The sequence below is a fragment of the Petromyzon marinus genome, chromosome 37 (assembly GCF_048934315.1).
Source record: "Petromyzon marinus isolate PM22_M1 ecotype Great Lakes invasive population chromosome 37, UKy_Petmar_22M1.pri1.0, whole genome shotgun sequence".
NCBI classification, from domain to species: Eukaryota; Metazoa; Chordata; class Hyperoartia; order Petromyzontiformes; family Petromyzontidae; genus Petromyzon; species Petromyzon marinus.
The window spans coordinates 19,255,223-19,270,901 of NC_133703.1; positions in this window are offsets into that span (position 1 = coordinate 19,255,223).

Consider the following 15,679-nt stretch of genomic DNA (forward strand, 5'->3'; position numbering starts at 1 on the left):
TCTATTTATTTATCTATTTATATATTTATTTATCTATTTATTTATTCCCGTTCATTTATTTTGCTTATTCTGGGGATCGCCGCCGCGGTGAAATGGTCAGCGCCACTCAGAATCAGAATATTGATTTACACCGGAGGAATCCGATGAGTTATAAAGCTCTTTTTCCACAGATGTCCGGTCGGGGCCGGCTTACGATCCCCCCCCCCGTCCCCCCCCGTCCCCCCCCCCCGTCCCCCCCCCCCGAGGTTTCGTGCGGGATTTGTGAGTCGATCTCCCGGCGCGCCACCGCCTCCGTTCAGCCGGCGGCATGAACGGATGGGTTCGCCGCGGTTCGTGCCTCGCGTGTGGGGGAAAAAGTGTGGGGGGAAAAGTGTGGGTTACTCCCCACCTCCTTTGTTCTCTACCCCTACCCCCCCCCCCCTTACATCGAGACGTTCGGCCGACGTTCCACGAGAAAAGAGAGAGGGGGGGGCGCGCGGGGTGGGGGGGGGGGGGGGGGTGGCCCCGTCCGGTGAGCGGCAGTGGCGCGGGCGGCAAGCGCTTGCATGGCTGCGCCTTTACCCTTTCGCGTTCGTTCTGTTCGCTCGGAAGAGCTGGCAAAAGTGGGGGGGTGGGGGGGGGGGTTTGGCGGAGCGTTTGGCGGAGCGTAGGCCGCCCCTCGCACGCCGGTCGACGATGGATTTATGGAGAAAAAAAAAATATGTATAAAATAATAATAATAACGATTTGGTTTTTCGTTCGTCGAGAAGCGAATGATTGAGAGAAGTAGCAGTGGCCGCCTTAATGCACTCGTGGTTAGAAACAGCACCTTGCCCTCTGCCGGGGGGGGTTGCTATGGACGCTCGCGTAGCCCTCGCACTATCCTCCTCCTCTTGCATGGTTTCATTTCTTTCCCGGGCACAGCTTTCAAGCGACAAACTTTTGCACTTTTGCGGCGAATTGTTCCCCCCTTATCGTCTGATTCGTTTTTTGTGGGGAGGGGGGATAAGGGGCGGGCCGGCGGGGGGGGGGTCACGGACGGAGACGAGTGGCGTCGATGCCGTCTATTGTGACGTCGTTTGGAAATGGTGGTTCGAAGCGTGAGCTTTGTTTAAAACGAAGCGGGGGGGAGGGGGGGTTCGGCGTTGTTTAAAAGTGGGGGGCCGTATCAAAACTCAGGGGCGGGTGGGGTGGGGTGGGGTGGGCTGGGGGGGGGTTAGCGGCACGACACAGAAAATGTAAAACAAATAAACTTTCAAAGAATCTCAAACGCAAAACGCGACGAGCCCAGGACAGATGCGTAGTGTTCCATGGTGATGGGTGGGTGTGGGGGTGTGGGTGTGGGGGGCTCAAGGCTAACCGTATCGCCCCCCCCATTACAGTGAAGCTGAAAAAAATGCTGTTATAATATCTAAAATATTTTACAGCAGCGGTGACTTTATTTTATTATTTTGACGTCGCGGTAAAAATGTGTAAGATTAAGAGATGAATCCTTCAGCAGTGGGGGGGGGGGGGGGGGGGGGTCTCGGCCCGACTTTAGCCATACCCCTCCCCCACCCCTCCCCCACCCCTCCCCGTCACTTGCACAGCTGCTAAGCAATATCACTCGGCTCTATCGTCACGAATATCTGGCTCCCACCGCGGATTATTATTATTTGGGGGGGGGGGGGGCGGGGTCGGTAGAATCAAAATCTTAAACGTCAAAGTTAACAAGAGCATTTCAAACCAGCTGCACAGACTGCGAAACGTGAATTGGTAAAGCGGCCGCGCGTGAAACCGCGGTTCATCGTCAAACCGAGAATTGTTTACACTGCGCGTGGAGAGGAGTCCCCTTGGTGGCCGAAGGCTCGCGAGGGATGGCGAGCGAGAGGTGGAGCGAACGAGAGGTGGAGCGAGGTGGAGCGAGGTGCTGATGGAAGCCACGCGATGGAGTAGTGGGACGCCGGTTAACGCGGCCCCTTCTCAAACGTGAACTGGCGAGTGTTGATAGAATAGTCCGAGTGCCGGCTGGGAAGACGTGTCTTGGATTGGGTGGATCGTGGAATAGGTGGCAACCTTGCCGCACAACCACCATCCCACCCAGCGAGCCAGCCACGAGCGTTGCCACCTCTCCAGGAATTCGCATCTCTCATCGGGTAGCAGCAGCAGCAAGTACCCTAATTCGCAGCCGTGCTGAACTTTACCCGAGCTTATGCCGCGCCGTTTTGTTTTAATTGTGGGCCGATAGACCTCGCGCTGACCGAGAGGCATCTCTCCGGTGCGGTGTGTTTGGTCCGGGGGCAGGGCGAGTGCATCATCTTCGTTCGCGCGTGCCGCCCCCCCCCCACGCACACATTACAGAGGGCACGTCGGCTCGGTGACTGCCGAGACGCGATGACTTCGTGTCATCGCGCAGGGCGGTGCGAGCCATTGTGAACGCGACGCTACTCAACCAAAACAAACAAACTAAACAATCTCAGCGCGCACGGGAGAGTTTTCCTGGCCGTTGCAAGCGACTCCCCTCCCCACCCCCCCACTCTCGGCGCGGGTTTCATTCGCGGAGGCTTAACGAGAAATAACCAATTCCCTCTGAAATGGAACGAAGTTTTGTTTTTCAAGTTCGGGGCTCAGGCCGCGGTGATGCCATTGACTCGTCGCCCCGGATTTCGTGGGCGCGACGCTCGATCGATAAGAGTCACGTGGGGGGGGAGCTACCCCCCCCACTACCCCGCGCACCACCATCACCGCCTCCCCCCCAATGTGCGGGATGTGGTGGGTGGGGGAGGCGTTGGCTATCGAGGGGTGCGCAGGCGGTGCAACTGCGCCGGCGCAAATTGGCCAGAGGAGCCGCCGCGGTGGGGGGGGGGGGGGCGGGGCTATCTTCCTTGGCAGGCCTCGGGATACAAAGACGGAGGTGTGTGGGGGGGGCGGGGGAGCTGGATGTGGGGGGGTGGGGGAGTGGGATTGAACAGGGGACCACATTTAACTCCTTGCACCGTAGCCCAAACTACGCAGCTTTCTCTGATGGGTAAATACGAACCGATAAGCTTCCAGTTCCAAGTTCTATACCCGATCCAGCTCTCTCTCGAGCTGCCTCTGGTGGAGTCTTTCCGCCAGCAGTGGCGTGAGTAAGCAATTGCAGGGCCTGCGCCTTTACCGCGTTTTAACTCGCCTAAGGCGGTGCTGTGGCGATGTTAGTTTGTGTGTTGTTCTTGCGTTAAATGTGGTTAACACACACACACAAAAACACCAACAAAAATCAACATCGACTCACAGTATGTTCCGTCACAGGGCCTTTCCGTTACAGACCCCATCAAGTATTATGGACAGGGATTGCCACCTGTCCAGGTGCGAGTATTGGTCTTTGGATCCTCTTTGTGTTTCCGGGTGGCACCCGCAGCAGCAGGTATTGCTTTGGTGCCGAGATCTGAACTTGACTGCACAGTTGTCGCTATAGACTCCAGAGCTGGTCGAGAGTGGACAATCATGATCGTCCGACTCAACACCTACCCAGGTTAGGGGTTGCCACCTGTTCTGCTTTTCCCCTGGATCCTCCTCTCGCTGTACCCGGGAAATCTGCGAGTCTTCGCGGTGACGTGTTAACTACTTCCCCGGCCGTTGGCAGTGGCGTAATGACAGACGGCTACAACGACGACAAGAACCAATTGTCAATGACACACGGGACGGCCATCTCACACTACCCGTCCATTCACGCACTCAACCCACCACGGGAGGACACGGAAGAGGCGATTGGCCTTCACCATCCCGAGCGGTGCCGTTCCATCGCCCACCGCCCCACATCGTTGCACAACCACTCGCTCAGGGTGTGGACAAAGCAGTTGCTGCGGTTGAGGCGGCTACGATGGCGATCGCTGGCCGCTCGGCTGTCGTCCCGCCCCCCCACCTCCTCTCCCGGGGTGAATTGTCAATCTTCTCCGGATTATAAGGGGCAGGAAGGAGCCGTTGCCGGAGCTTGCCGTGCGGCGGTCGTTAATTGGGTCGCGCTGGGGAAATTGTCTCACCCTTCACAACGCCGATTTCGAAGAATTAAGCGCCGAAGTGCAATAACGGTGAGGGTACATAGAGGGGAAGGGGGGGGGGAGGAAGTGCGTTTTATTTCTATAAACTTAACGCTAAAAAAACCCTCCCATTATTCATATTAATATATTTTAAAAAATCAACAAAAAAAACTGAAACAAAACGTAACCATAAAATAAAATAAAAATCGCAAAAAAGAACTTTTGAACAAAAAAATATTATAGGTGAAGCAAAGGTTGGCTAGTTTATACGTTTATATTCGGTGTAGTGATTGTGCTTCCGTGAGCATGCCTGAAGCATGACGCATGGCTAATCGTTACCTGAGCCACTACCTCAATCACTCCCTGACTCGCCTGGCCGCCCGTGGGGTGAACCGCTCACTCACCAACTCATTCACCAACTCACTTAGCAACACTCGCCGCCACCACCACCACTCATCTCCGCTCCGCTCCACTCTCCTCCTCGACTCTCCGTCCCCTACTGCTCTCACTATCACTCGTGCGCGTACAGCACTCGTACAAGGAACACACCTGTCCGTGGACGAGTGTGTGGCCAGGGTTATAGGTGGGGTTAGGGTTAGGGTCTGGTTGGCTAAAGTGGTTATGTGGCTAGGGTTAGTGTAAGTAGGGATGTCATTAGTGCTAACATGGGTAGGGTTAGGGTCTGGTTGGCTGGTGTGGTTATCAGTTTCATTTATTTGGAATAACCCTGTGAGCCATTCGGCTCTTGATTCGGGTGCAACCGCAAGAAACAATAAAATTACGAGATACATTTAAAATTTACTGTACACAAATTGAGACATCCCCTACAAGAGCAATAAAATCTTCCAGAAAAAGCAGCATGTGTTTATGCTGCGTACTAAACTGTGCAAAAAAAATCCCATTTTGATGTTAGATCATAATAACAATCAATACAATTTAGATACAAAATTTAAGTCTAACTCTATACTACATAAAAAAAATCGGGCTAAACTAAACCTTTCTAGAAATTACTAAAATAATGCCATAAAAACAATGTAACAGTGATCATAAGAAATGTGATTGAAAGTTAACAATAGCGACATACATAACATATATTACTAAACCTAGCATCCTGGTTAGTTCTGGCGTGAGCAACATCAGCTGTATGGTTTGGGGCTTGTTGCGATTCGGGTTATGAGTAGAGTTTGGCTCACTATTGTGCTCTGGGCTACGGTCACGGGCTCTATGCTCGTCTCGCGTTGGGTTAGGGCTAGGGGTATGACGAGAGTCTGTCTCTGATTGGCTGTTCCCCCCCAACCCAAAAAAATCCCAGTTCGCTGTTCTCGAAGCACCAAAGGCACATTCTTATTTTCTCTCTCCCACTTTCGTGATTTATTTCAGGTTTTCCCATCCCTCGCTCTAATCTACGTAAATGAAACAGTATATTGTTTAAAATGTTATTTTAATGTATTATCATCATTATATATTATCATTATCATAATATCATGATTATCATTATATACTTACTATCATATCATAATGTTAATTATATATTTATTATCATTAAATATTATCATTAGCATTATATCATTATATGATTACCCAAGGAGCCGTGAATCTCACGGGCGGCCAGGCACCACCTACTCCACCGCTGCTCTTGTTCTCAAATGCCAGTGGGTTTTTTGTGTCCCTTTAAAAACAACAATAACAACCCAATAACCACGATGACGATTTCGTTTGTTGTTGTTGTTTACGTTGCTACCTTCCCGGCAGTCGAATCCACACGCAGATCGCCACGTTTTAAGCCGAGGCCGTTAGCCGCGATTCGCTGTAACAATAATTATCATAATGAATATTCATAATTCATCTTTATTATTAAAACTCTTGATAGTTTGCTCGTTTTGTGTGCGAGTGTGCACGTGTGTGTGTTTGTGTGACCCGGGTTCGATTCCCGCTCACGGCCAACACCAGTGACGATTTTCCGAACCGGTCCTGGGCCTCCCCTAGGTCGACTCAGCCTCAAATGAGTACCTTGTGCGGTGTGTAAACATCGCCACTGGGGAGACAAAGGCGGTCGGACGTGGTGTTGGCCACCCACCCGCTCGTGTGCCGTTCCGACCTTCGTAGGCGCTCGCGAACAGCACTTGCTCCAACAGTCTGTTAAGGCTACACGGGGGGATCTTTGTCTTTGTGCGCGTGTGCATCTGTCTCGTTATCTCTTTTCAAGGAGATTCGGCGTAAAAAAAACACACAAACTATATAGCTGGATAGCACACACTTTGTAGGCGACTCATCTTGTCTAACGTAGCAGTGCCCTAAACACAAATGCACTAACGGGCCAGGAATACGACGGCAAGGAAAATAAACCGCGCGAGCTGGGGGCTTGAACTTGCCCGCCAGTTCCTGCCGTGAACTTTCCACGCTCGCCTGTTCACCCGGTAGCACGTCGATCGAGAGCCGGGATTTCATCGGTACCACTCGGGGGTGTGGGGTGGGTGGGGTCGGGGCAATTTGCGAGTCGAGATCATCATCAATGTCACCGCCATCGATTCACGCAGAGAGCCAAAGACTCACACGGCGACCCACAGATTCACACGGAGACCCATATACTCACAGGGCGACACATAGATTCACACAGAGAGCCATCGACTCGCACAGAGACACAGATTCACGCAGAGAGCCAAAGGCTCGCACAGAGACCCATCGATTCATACAGAGCCATAGACTCACATAGACCAAGTTGTGGCCAAACCGAGTTCTCAAGTGTTGTGGCTTTATGGTCTCAGCCCGGTCACCAATGACTTACATAGAGAAATAGAGGCTTGTATAGAGACCCATAGACTTCCACAGAGACCCATAGATCTGCCCTAACAGTACCCATCACCATCTGTCTTCTCTTCCCATTGGTTGCCAGACTAATGGGGGTCACTGAAATAGCAGTGTCGGTAATGCCCTCGCCCGCATCTCTCTCCTGCACACACACACACACGTGCCCCAGCCAGCGCAGACGTTATGCTATCAGTAAAAACCTTTGGCAGATGGCTGAGGGCGGCATATACCCTCTGCGCTACTGACACCAAACATCCTGGTTTCAAATCTGTACATAAACGAGAACATTCCCCCATCGTAACAGAATAATCACAGCACAGGACAGAGGATCGTAGTTTCCCCACGACACGCAAGATGTACGGAAACAAAAAAAAGCAACACAGACGTTTGGTGCATTATCGCAGCAGCAGCACCATGAACAACAACAAAAAACATGAGCAGCATTTCCGGAAGAAGTGCATTGTGGTCCTCCTAGAACTTCTCTCCCCAAGGGGAAGATATTTGATTACATACAATAGAAGCCACTACAGAGGACCACAATGCTTTCGTCTGTTGTTTTTTACGCATTTTCGCGTAACGTTTAAAAACCGAACATCCTGCGATAACCTTATTAAACGAGATTTCATCGCAGACTGCCACCCCGGTGACCTTGCTATCATGTGGATTTGTATCCGGAGATGAACCGCTCCGAGAAAATCAACGTTAGCTTCTGCCACCCAGGGTGGTACCGATGGGAAACGTTTGGGCCTGCGGGCTGAGGGATTCTTGGCCTCGTCATAAAGGGTTCAGCGGCCGCACCACGCATCTGTCTACCAGGCGCGTGGATACCGCCGGGTCCACGCCGGAGCGACCAGTTGACCGCAACTTGGTGGCATGCAACGGAATCCCTCGTATGTATGTGGACATTCCGGAGGCGTTTCAAACTAAAACAACCCATCAGGTTTCGGATGTTTTTTTTGGGGGGAAATATCGGATCGCTCGCGCCATTTTGAAATGTCTTCGTGGTACCCATAGTGACGTCACCCGATGCCACGCGGCGATCCCGTGGTGGGGACAGCAGACAAGTGACGTCGAATGTTTTGTTAATCAGAGTTGGTTTTAATTCTCTCGGATCGTCCGAAATTCGCATCTCCGCTCGCTATTCGTATTGTCCCCAAATAGTCCAAGAATCGGGACCACGTCCCTAAGCGGACGTCTCTGCAACCGACTGCAAGCAGTTGCGCAACCAGTTGCTGCTCAAGTGCGGCAATCCGCTTGGCAAACCATTGCAATCACATGCACAACGTTGGCCCAACTTTGGCGCAACGTCACCAATCGCATGCCGACGTTAACCCAACGTTGGCGCAACGTTGGCCCAACGGTTCCAGCCACACGCCGACGTCGGCCCGGGCACTGGCATGTTCACCGGGGCAGAAACGCGCTGTTCTGTTCTCTCGTCGATTAACTGCTCGCTGGGAAGTGTGAACAAAGCCAGTGTGCAAGTTCGATGGTGAACATTTCGCGGTTTCGACGCTCGCCAATAATGTCGGAGCAACTGGGGCCCAAATCAGCGCACCGGGGGGGGGGGGGGCGGGGGTCGGTGGCGGAGGGGTCTAATCGGACGGCTTCCCGTTGACGCGGCGGTGTCGCGTTTCTCTCTGCGAATCGGGGAACTTTGGCTTTGTTGCGGAGGAGGCAAGCAGAAGAGGGGTTGGCGGATTCCACGGGGGATTCTGTGCTGCGACAGTGGTGGTGTTTGGTGGTGGTGCTCAGCGTCAGAAAAAAACACACGAGCTGAAGGTTAGAGCCACAAGAAGCTCAGGGCCCACCCCCAGATTCGTGACAAAATAGGGGTGCATCAAATATCAGATCGAATTTAAATCCTAACACCCACAACAACAACACCACCACCACCACCACGATAATGACAATTATAAAGCCAATTAATCTTACTCTGGTCTGGTGGTCTCACATCTCACTACGTCTCTATTTGTCGTCGACATCTCTTCGCTTATATCACTTGGATTCAATAAATTGAAAGGAGGGGGACCCCGCCCCCCCCCCGCCTCCCCCCCCCCCCCCCCAAAATATATATTCTGCTTAGGGCTCCCCAAGAGGCCAGCACCACCACTGGTAGCCCACTCGCCTCCCCCTTTCAATCCCAAGCCAGGTTCTCAATCTCTCACTCGGCATTTTCCGGAACGCTGCCAGGCCGGCACGGTGAAAGGGGCTTTTCGGCGTAAGGCACTACCACCAGAGTGAATAAAGGATACGCCATAATTCTAACAACAATAATACTAAATGCTCCCATGATACCGCGCCGTGCGTCGCCGTAATCATGGGGGACGAATCGTGACGTTCAAAATAAGGCTTCGAGATCGGACGAGGGTAAGCGCTAATGACGATAATCCTTGGGGCGGCGTTCCGGACTGTTTCCGGCTGAATTCAGGACCTGCCCTGCAGCTCTGCCCCTCGCCCGTGAATCCCACGGGCGGACACAATGTTTGTAAAACCTCGTCCCCCTCACCTCGTCAGTCTTGCGGAAACTTGGTGTTCGGTTATGCCCGTTGTGTTTGCGTTATATCTGTAATGTACGTTGATGATGAAGCTGATTTTCTTATATTTTTTTGGGTGGGGGGGGGGTTACTATTTTTGTCGTTATAATTATGAATGTTATTGTTGTTGTTTTGATGATGATACCTGTCACCTAATTCTATCTCTCGGAGTCTTTATATCTATTTGTGGGCCTGTTCATGTGCGTGTGTCATTATGTGGGGAGCGGTGGTGCAGCGGTTAGCGCACTGCATTATAAACTCGGCGAACCTGGGTTCGATTCCTGCTCACGGCCAGCACCAGTGGCGATTATCTGAACCGGTCCTGGGCCTCCCCTGGGTCAACTCAGCCTCAAATGAGTACCTTGTGCGATGTGTAAACATCGCCACTGGGGGAGACAAAGGCGGCCGGGCGTGGTGCTGGCCACCCACCCCCTCGTGTGCCGTTGCCGGGCTTTATAGGTGCTCGCTAACAGCACTTGCCCCAACAGTCTGTTAAGGCTTTACGGGGGGTCTTTGTCTGACATTTTACACACGGTTACACTTATATGAGTGTCCTTTTTGCATGGGAATGAAAGCGTTCTGTTGATGTTGTGTTTTGTATGACACAAGCGTACACGTAGAGACACGCGTACTCACGCTCGCAAGCAAAAACATTAACGTATTCACAAGCTCGTATACATTCACAATCATAAGCAGACACACACACACATGCATACACACGTACACGCATGTGTGCACATAAGCACGCTTAAGCACACACATACACACGGATGTATGCACACACACACACGTGCACACACACGCGGACTTACACACACACGCATGCATATAAACACACGCGCACATAGACTTCACCTCTAGACACATACACGCCGGTGATTTATGTAAAAATATCTTCAAGGGCGCATGATTATAAAGGCACTAGCTCTTTGACGCAAAAAAAATACGCGCCTCGTTACTCACAAATCACGCTCCAGTCTGGGGGTGAGGGTTCGGGTTCGGGCTATACGAAGCAAGACACTTCTATTGGCTCCTGATAAATGCCCCCCCCCCCCCCCCCCACTGGTACGGGAGGGTAAAACCCACAACACAGGCAAGCTGGACCCCGAGTGGTGCAGGAGCACAAGGAACACCTACGGCCCGTAACTTCATTTCACACGGCCCGCAAATGTATTTTTCCTTATAGGGGAAACACATGCTAATTGACTGATTTCTAACGTAGTATAACCGCCCACCCCCCTCCGCCACCTCTGATTTCTGCACCTGATTGTGTATAGTGATGTGGTTCAGTTATTAAATAATACACATTGCAACTAATTACTAATCTACAACTGATTACTAATCATAACATTTTACTGAGTGCTAATCTATTATATAATTACAATACCCCCCCCCCTCTCCGCCTCTGATCTCTGCACCTGATTGAGTTAAATTGTGACGTCACCCTGCTGCTCTATTTAAGACCGGGAGCAGGTGGAGGGCTTCACGATTCTGGTAAATTGCCCGATTATGCTTGATGTAATTATTAGTGAAACGTCGTACTCAAAAAATGTAATGTTGTGGATTCACTCTTCAACACACCGGTGGGCTAAAATAGTGAACTATTTGTCTTTTGTCAACGTGACACATTTTTTACTGATTGGCCGTGTTGGGTGGTGGAGGGTTGCGACACATTTATAAATAATGTGATCTAACCCAAAAACCTTCATTATGAATATTGGTCGCGAAAGCCTACGTGTTGAATTTATTTCACACGGCCCACGACTTCATTTCACACGGCCCACGACTTCTTCACACGGCCTGTAACGTGATTTCACGTGCCCCGTGACTTCATTTCGCACAGCCTGTGACTTCACAAAGCCCATACCATTTCGTAAAGCCCACTACAACCTGAGTTTTTTTCAAATCGAAAAGGTTCGCAAACGATATTTATCCATCCTTGTAACGCATCTTCGCCGCACTAATCTGGTACTAGAGTTGGGGTGGGGGGGAGATATATTTCCCGAGTATCACATTGTGGTTCTAATTGCATAAGCACGCTCAGTCACGTATGTCACTTCAAGTAGTCTCTTGTAGTGATTGACGTGACTTGGGTGTGTATGTGTATGTGTGTTAATGTGCGGTTGCTCGATAGGTGCCCACTCACAGCACTTGCCCCTACAGTCTCTATAGGCTAAAGGATGGATCTTTGTCTTTGATCTCCTGACAAAGGTATCTGAAGAGACGATTCGGACCTCGGTAAAGGAAAGGTTCCCCGACCCTTGCTGCACGTAGCGGCTACACCCCGGGTATAAGTCATTGGGGGTGGCCTTCGTCTAGCAGTGGATTTACCATGGCTGATAGTGATCATGATGATGATGATGAGAAGTCATTGCGCCATGATGACCTCTACGAGGCGACTTATGTCATCACAGTGACGTCCCCAGTCACGCCTGTCCAAAGATAAGTTTTAAGCTTGGTTAATAATAATACTAATACCATGACTTTCAAACGATTTTTAGCTTCTGTGTTTCTGTGGGTTTCATTTTCCCGTAAGGCCATACATTGGTTATCAACTCACAATGCCTATGTATTTACAACTGCAGTAGCCAGAGCATGGCTGACGATTTGCCTGCTTATGAAGGTTGAGTTTCGAATAAATTAATAAATAACGAACTAAAACTCACGACAAATGATCTGTATTTGTATTTTATATATACTGTCGCATATTCAATTCTCGGAATCATTTGCAGAATTCACTAAACATTAAAAAAAAGTGTTTTGTGACGATAGAGAGTGACGTCATCTGATGTCGCGTGGCACCACCCCTATGAGAAACAATCCGTGGAAGTGGCGTCACTTCACGTGTCACTTCCGGTGACGTCACGGGTTTGTGCGGATCAATCCGAAAGCACGTGGGGAGTATTTTTTTCTCCCTTCGGAATGTCCAAAAGTCGACTCGATTTCTTATTTGATTTGACAAATTACTGCCTCTATCATATTACATATTTAGGACGAGATGCATGGGTTTCAGGTAGCAGTATGTAGAGAATGGGACGATTCAAAATATAAAATGCTTTAGCAAGCCCTTTTGGGCCACGTTTCCCGCGTAAATACTGATGTAGATTAAAATCTTGGTGTTGGAAAAATGAAACTTTGATATTCGATCATTTGTACATAAGAACGTTTTGATTACTGAAAGGGACATGCAGGAATGTTTAACACAAAAATAAGTACAAGGCTACACCGACACATGCGGTCTTGTCTCAGTTGCCTGAAGAATGACTCTAAAACTCCGAACAGATACAATTTAAACAGTCACACACACACTTTCTCTTAGACGCAGATAAGTAATTTATTTGCTGTACATTTGCAATATCTCATTAAAATGCTTATTTTTACAAACATCGTTTCACTCTCCCGCGCGTCTTTATTGTAACTGTGTGGTGAAAAGAAAAATGACCGTTCACTTATTCGCGTTTGGGTTAACTAAGAGAAAATTAATCTCTTCTGCTCAGTCACCCGATAGACAAAGACATACGGTATACACTCGCACCGTCCTTAATGCACTTGCCCCACAGTCGATACGGCTATACGGAGAGATTCTTTATCTTTGTACACTGATCGTATCATTCTCATTCAGATGGACGGTTTGTATGTTGTATGTACGTTGAACTTCTTTCGCACCGCACGTCGCCAACCATGCTAATTGGAGGTGCGGGGGAAAGAACAACAAACTGACCACGCAAAAAGCTATCCTCTAAAGAAACGAGTTTTCAATTGACATTTAAAAGTGATCGACAGCGCGTGAGCATTGTAGTCTAAATCAGACGGATTATTTTGGCGATGCTGCTGTATCGGCGGTGGTGCAGAAGCACAGCCAACAACAAACTGAGCACCGTTCATCAACACCAATCGCGTAGACTTAAACATTCATACTATCAGTTTAACACGTAGGCTGTCGCGACAGATATTATCCATAATAGAGGTTTTTGGGTTAGATCGTGTAAATATTAATTGTGTCATTAAACCCGCCACCAACCGACACAGCCGATTAGTAAGGTTTGTCTGTTTACGTGATACACCCTTTGTTTACGTGACAAACCTTATGAATCGGCTGTGTCGGGTGGTGACGGGTTTAACGACACATTTGTATTTACGCGATCTAACCCACAAACCGCTTGTGGACATTCATACTATTGTAATGACGACGTGACACACTTCTCCTGAGATGGCACTTTATTGAAGGCACGTTCACTTGACATCAAGCAGAGATCCCCACTGCAACAGCCCCGAGTCTCCCGCGCATCTCCCCCTTTTATACCGACACGAGGCCACGCCCCCCTTCTCGAACCTTCTCGCTGACTCTGGACGCTCGCTTCACCGGAAGACTCCACCGTCCTCTTCCATCACCTGACCACGCTCCCTTCTCGATCATTCCCGTAGCCACCGGTCCCTTCGCACCCACAACTCATACCCCTGTCATTACCTCCCATGGCTACTAGTGCATTCGCACTGCAGGCTGACTCCCCTGTCATTACCTCCAGTGGTCACTAGTCCACTCACACATTCAGGCTCTATTGTCATTACACTATAATTGGCAATGCTTCAGGCAATGGCCCATTTTTGCATAGCAAGACTCTCCTCCCATGGACTAAGTTTGCGAGGGGCCAAACTGGACCGCTTTATTAATATATTTTCACTAGTTCACAAATATTAACATTACAAATTAATTAATGATATGCACCCGCGGTTCCTAATGTGAGGGACAAAGCGAATCGCCTGCCCATCCCGCTCCCCCCCAAATATAGCAGTCAAACCTCGCCTTTGCCTCCTCCTCCTCCTCCTGAAAATAATCTTGAGACTCTGCAACGTGGCTAGCCTGCAGTCTCGCCCCACACACGCACAGGGGGGCAACCCGGGCCCGGGTTCCTCGTCGTCGAGGAGTAATCCAGAGCTCACCCTCCCGCGCGGAGCTGCCGAGGAGGAGGCAAGCGTCTCGCCGGCGTCTCTGTCGATAATCGTCGGCGTTGGGGCTCGCGGAGAGACCCCGGCTTGCTCGGTAGCCGCCTCTACGCGGGGTCCCTCGCGATGTCGCCACTGCTACCATCACCATCACTACCATCATCACCACTATTATCACTACCATCATCACTACCATCACCACACCACCATCAGTACCACCACCACCACCACAACCCACCATTGCTATCATCATCGTCACTACCATCACCACACCACCATCACCACACCACCATCACTACCATCATCACCGCCACAATCCACCATCACCACCATCATCACCACCATCACCACTATCATCATCACCACCACAATCCACCATCACCACCATCATCACCACCATCATCACTACCATCACCACACCACCATCAGTACCACCACCACAACCCACCATTACTATCATCATCATCATCACCACTACCATCATCACCGCCACAATCCACCATCACCACCATCAGCACCACCATCATCACTACCATCACCACACCACCATCAGTACCACCACCATTACTTTCATCATCATCACTACCATCACCACACCACCATCAACTACACCACCTTCACCACCACCGTCATCATCACTACCATCACCACACCACCACCATCACCATACCATGTGCCTCCGATTAGCACGGTTGGCTACGTACGGTGCGAAAGAAGTTCAACGTGCATGCACGTACGCACATGCTCTCGAGGGTCATTTCTACCGACACTTCCAACGCTGGCCCTATGCAGCGCGCCTCGGAAGAATTTTCCGCGACTCACACTTGATCCCCGCCACGCCCGCGACCAGCCCACCAAACTCAGCGTAGTTTTGAACCCATTGGTACCGATGAGTGATGATGAACAGATGCGTTAGACGCGCGGAGGGAGGGAAGGATTTCAAGAGAACTCGCTCCATTATGTGGGTTTAACTTGCCGCGCCAGGAAATCGATCAAATCGAACCGGCGACCTTTTGGCTTCCAAGTTCAGCGAGTGTGCTTTAATTTTGATTTAAAGCTTTCGTGACTGCAGGGATTCTTATTCTTGGTTCTGTCGGTAAAGTCACCACGTAGAAGGGAAACAATACAATGACAAAAATATAAAACAATAAAATTCTCACGACGTTTCGACTGCAACACAAGCAATCATCATCAGGTGTGAAAACCACTAAAAATTTTCTTGTGAGTGTGCTTTACTTCACAATTGCACCACGGCGTAAGCCAAGCTCGTGTGTGTGTAGTATTTCCCCTGTATGTCTGTGTGTGTGTGGTGTCGCGGTTAGCGCGCTGCGCTATGAACCCGGCGACCCGGGTTTGATTCCCGCTCACGGCCAACATCAGTGACGATTATCTAGACCGGTCCTGGGCCTTCCCTAG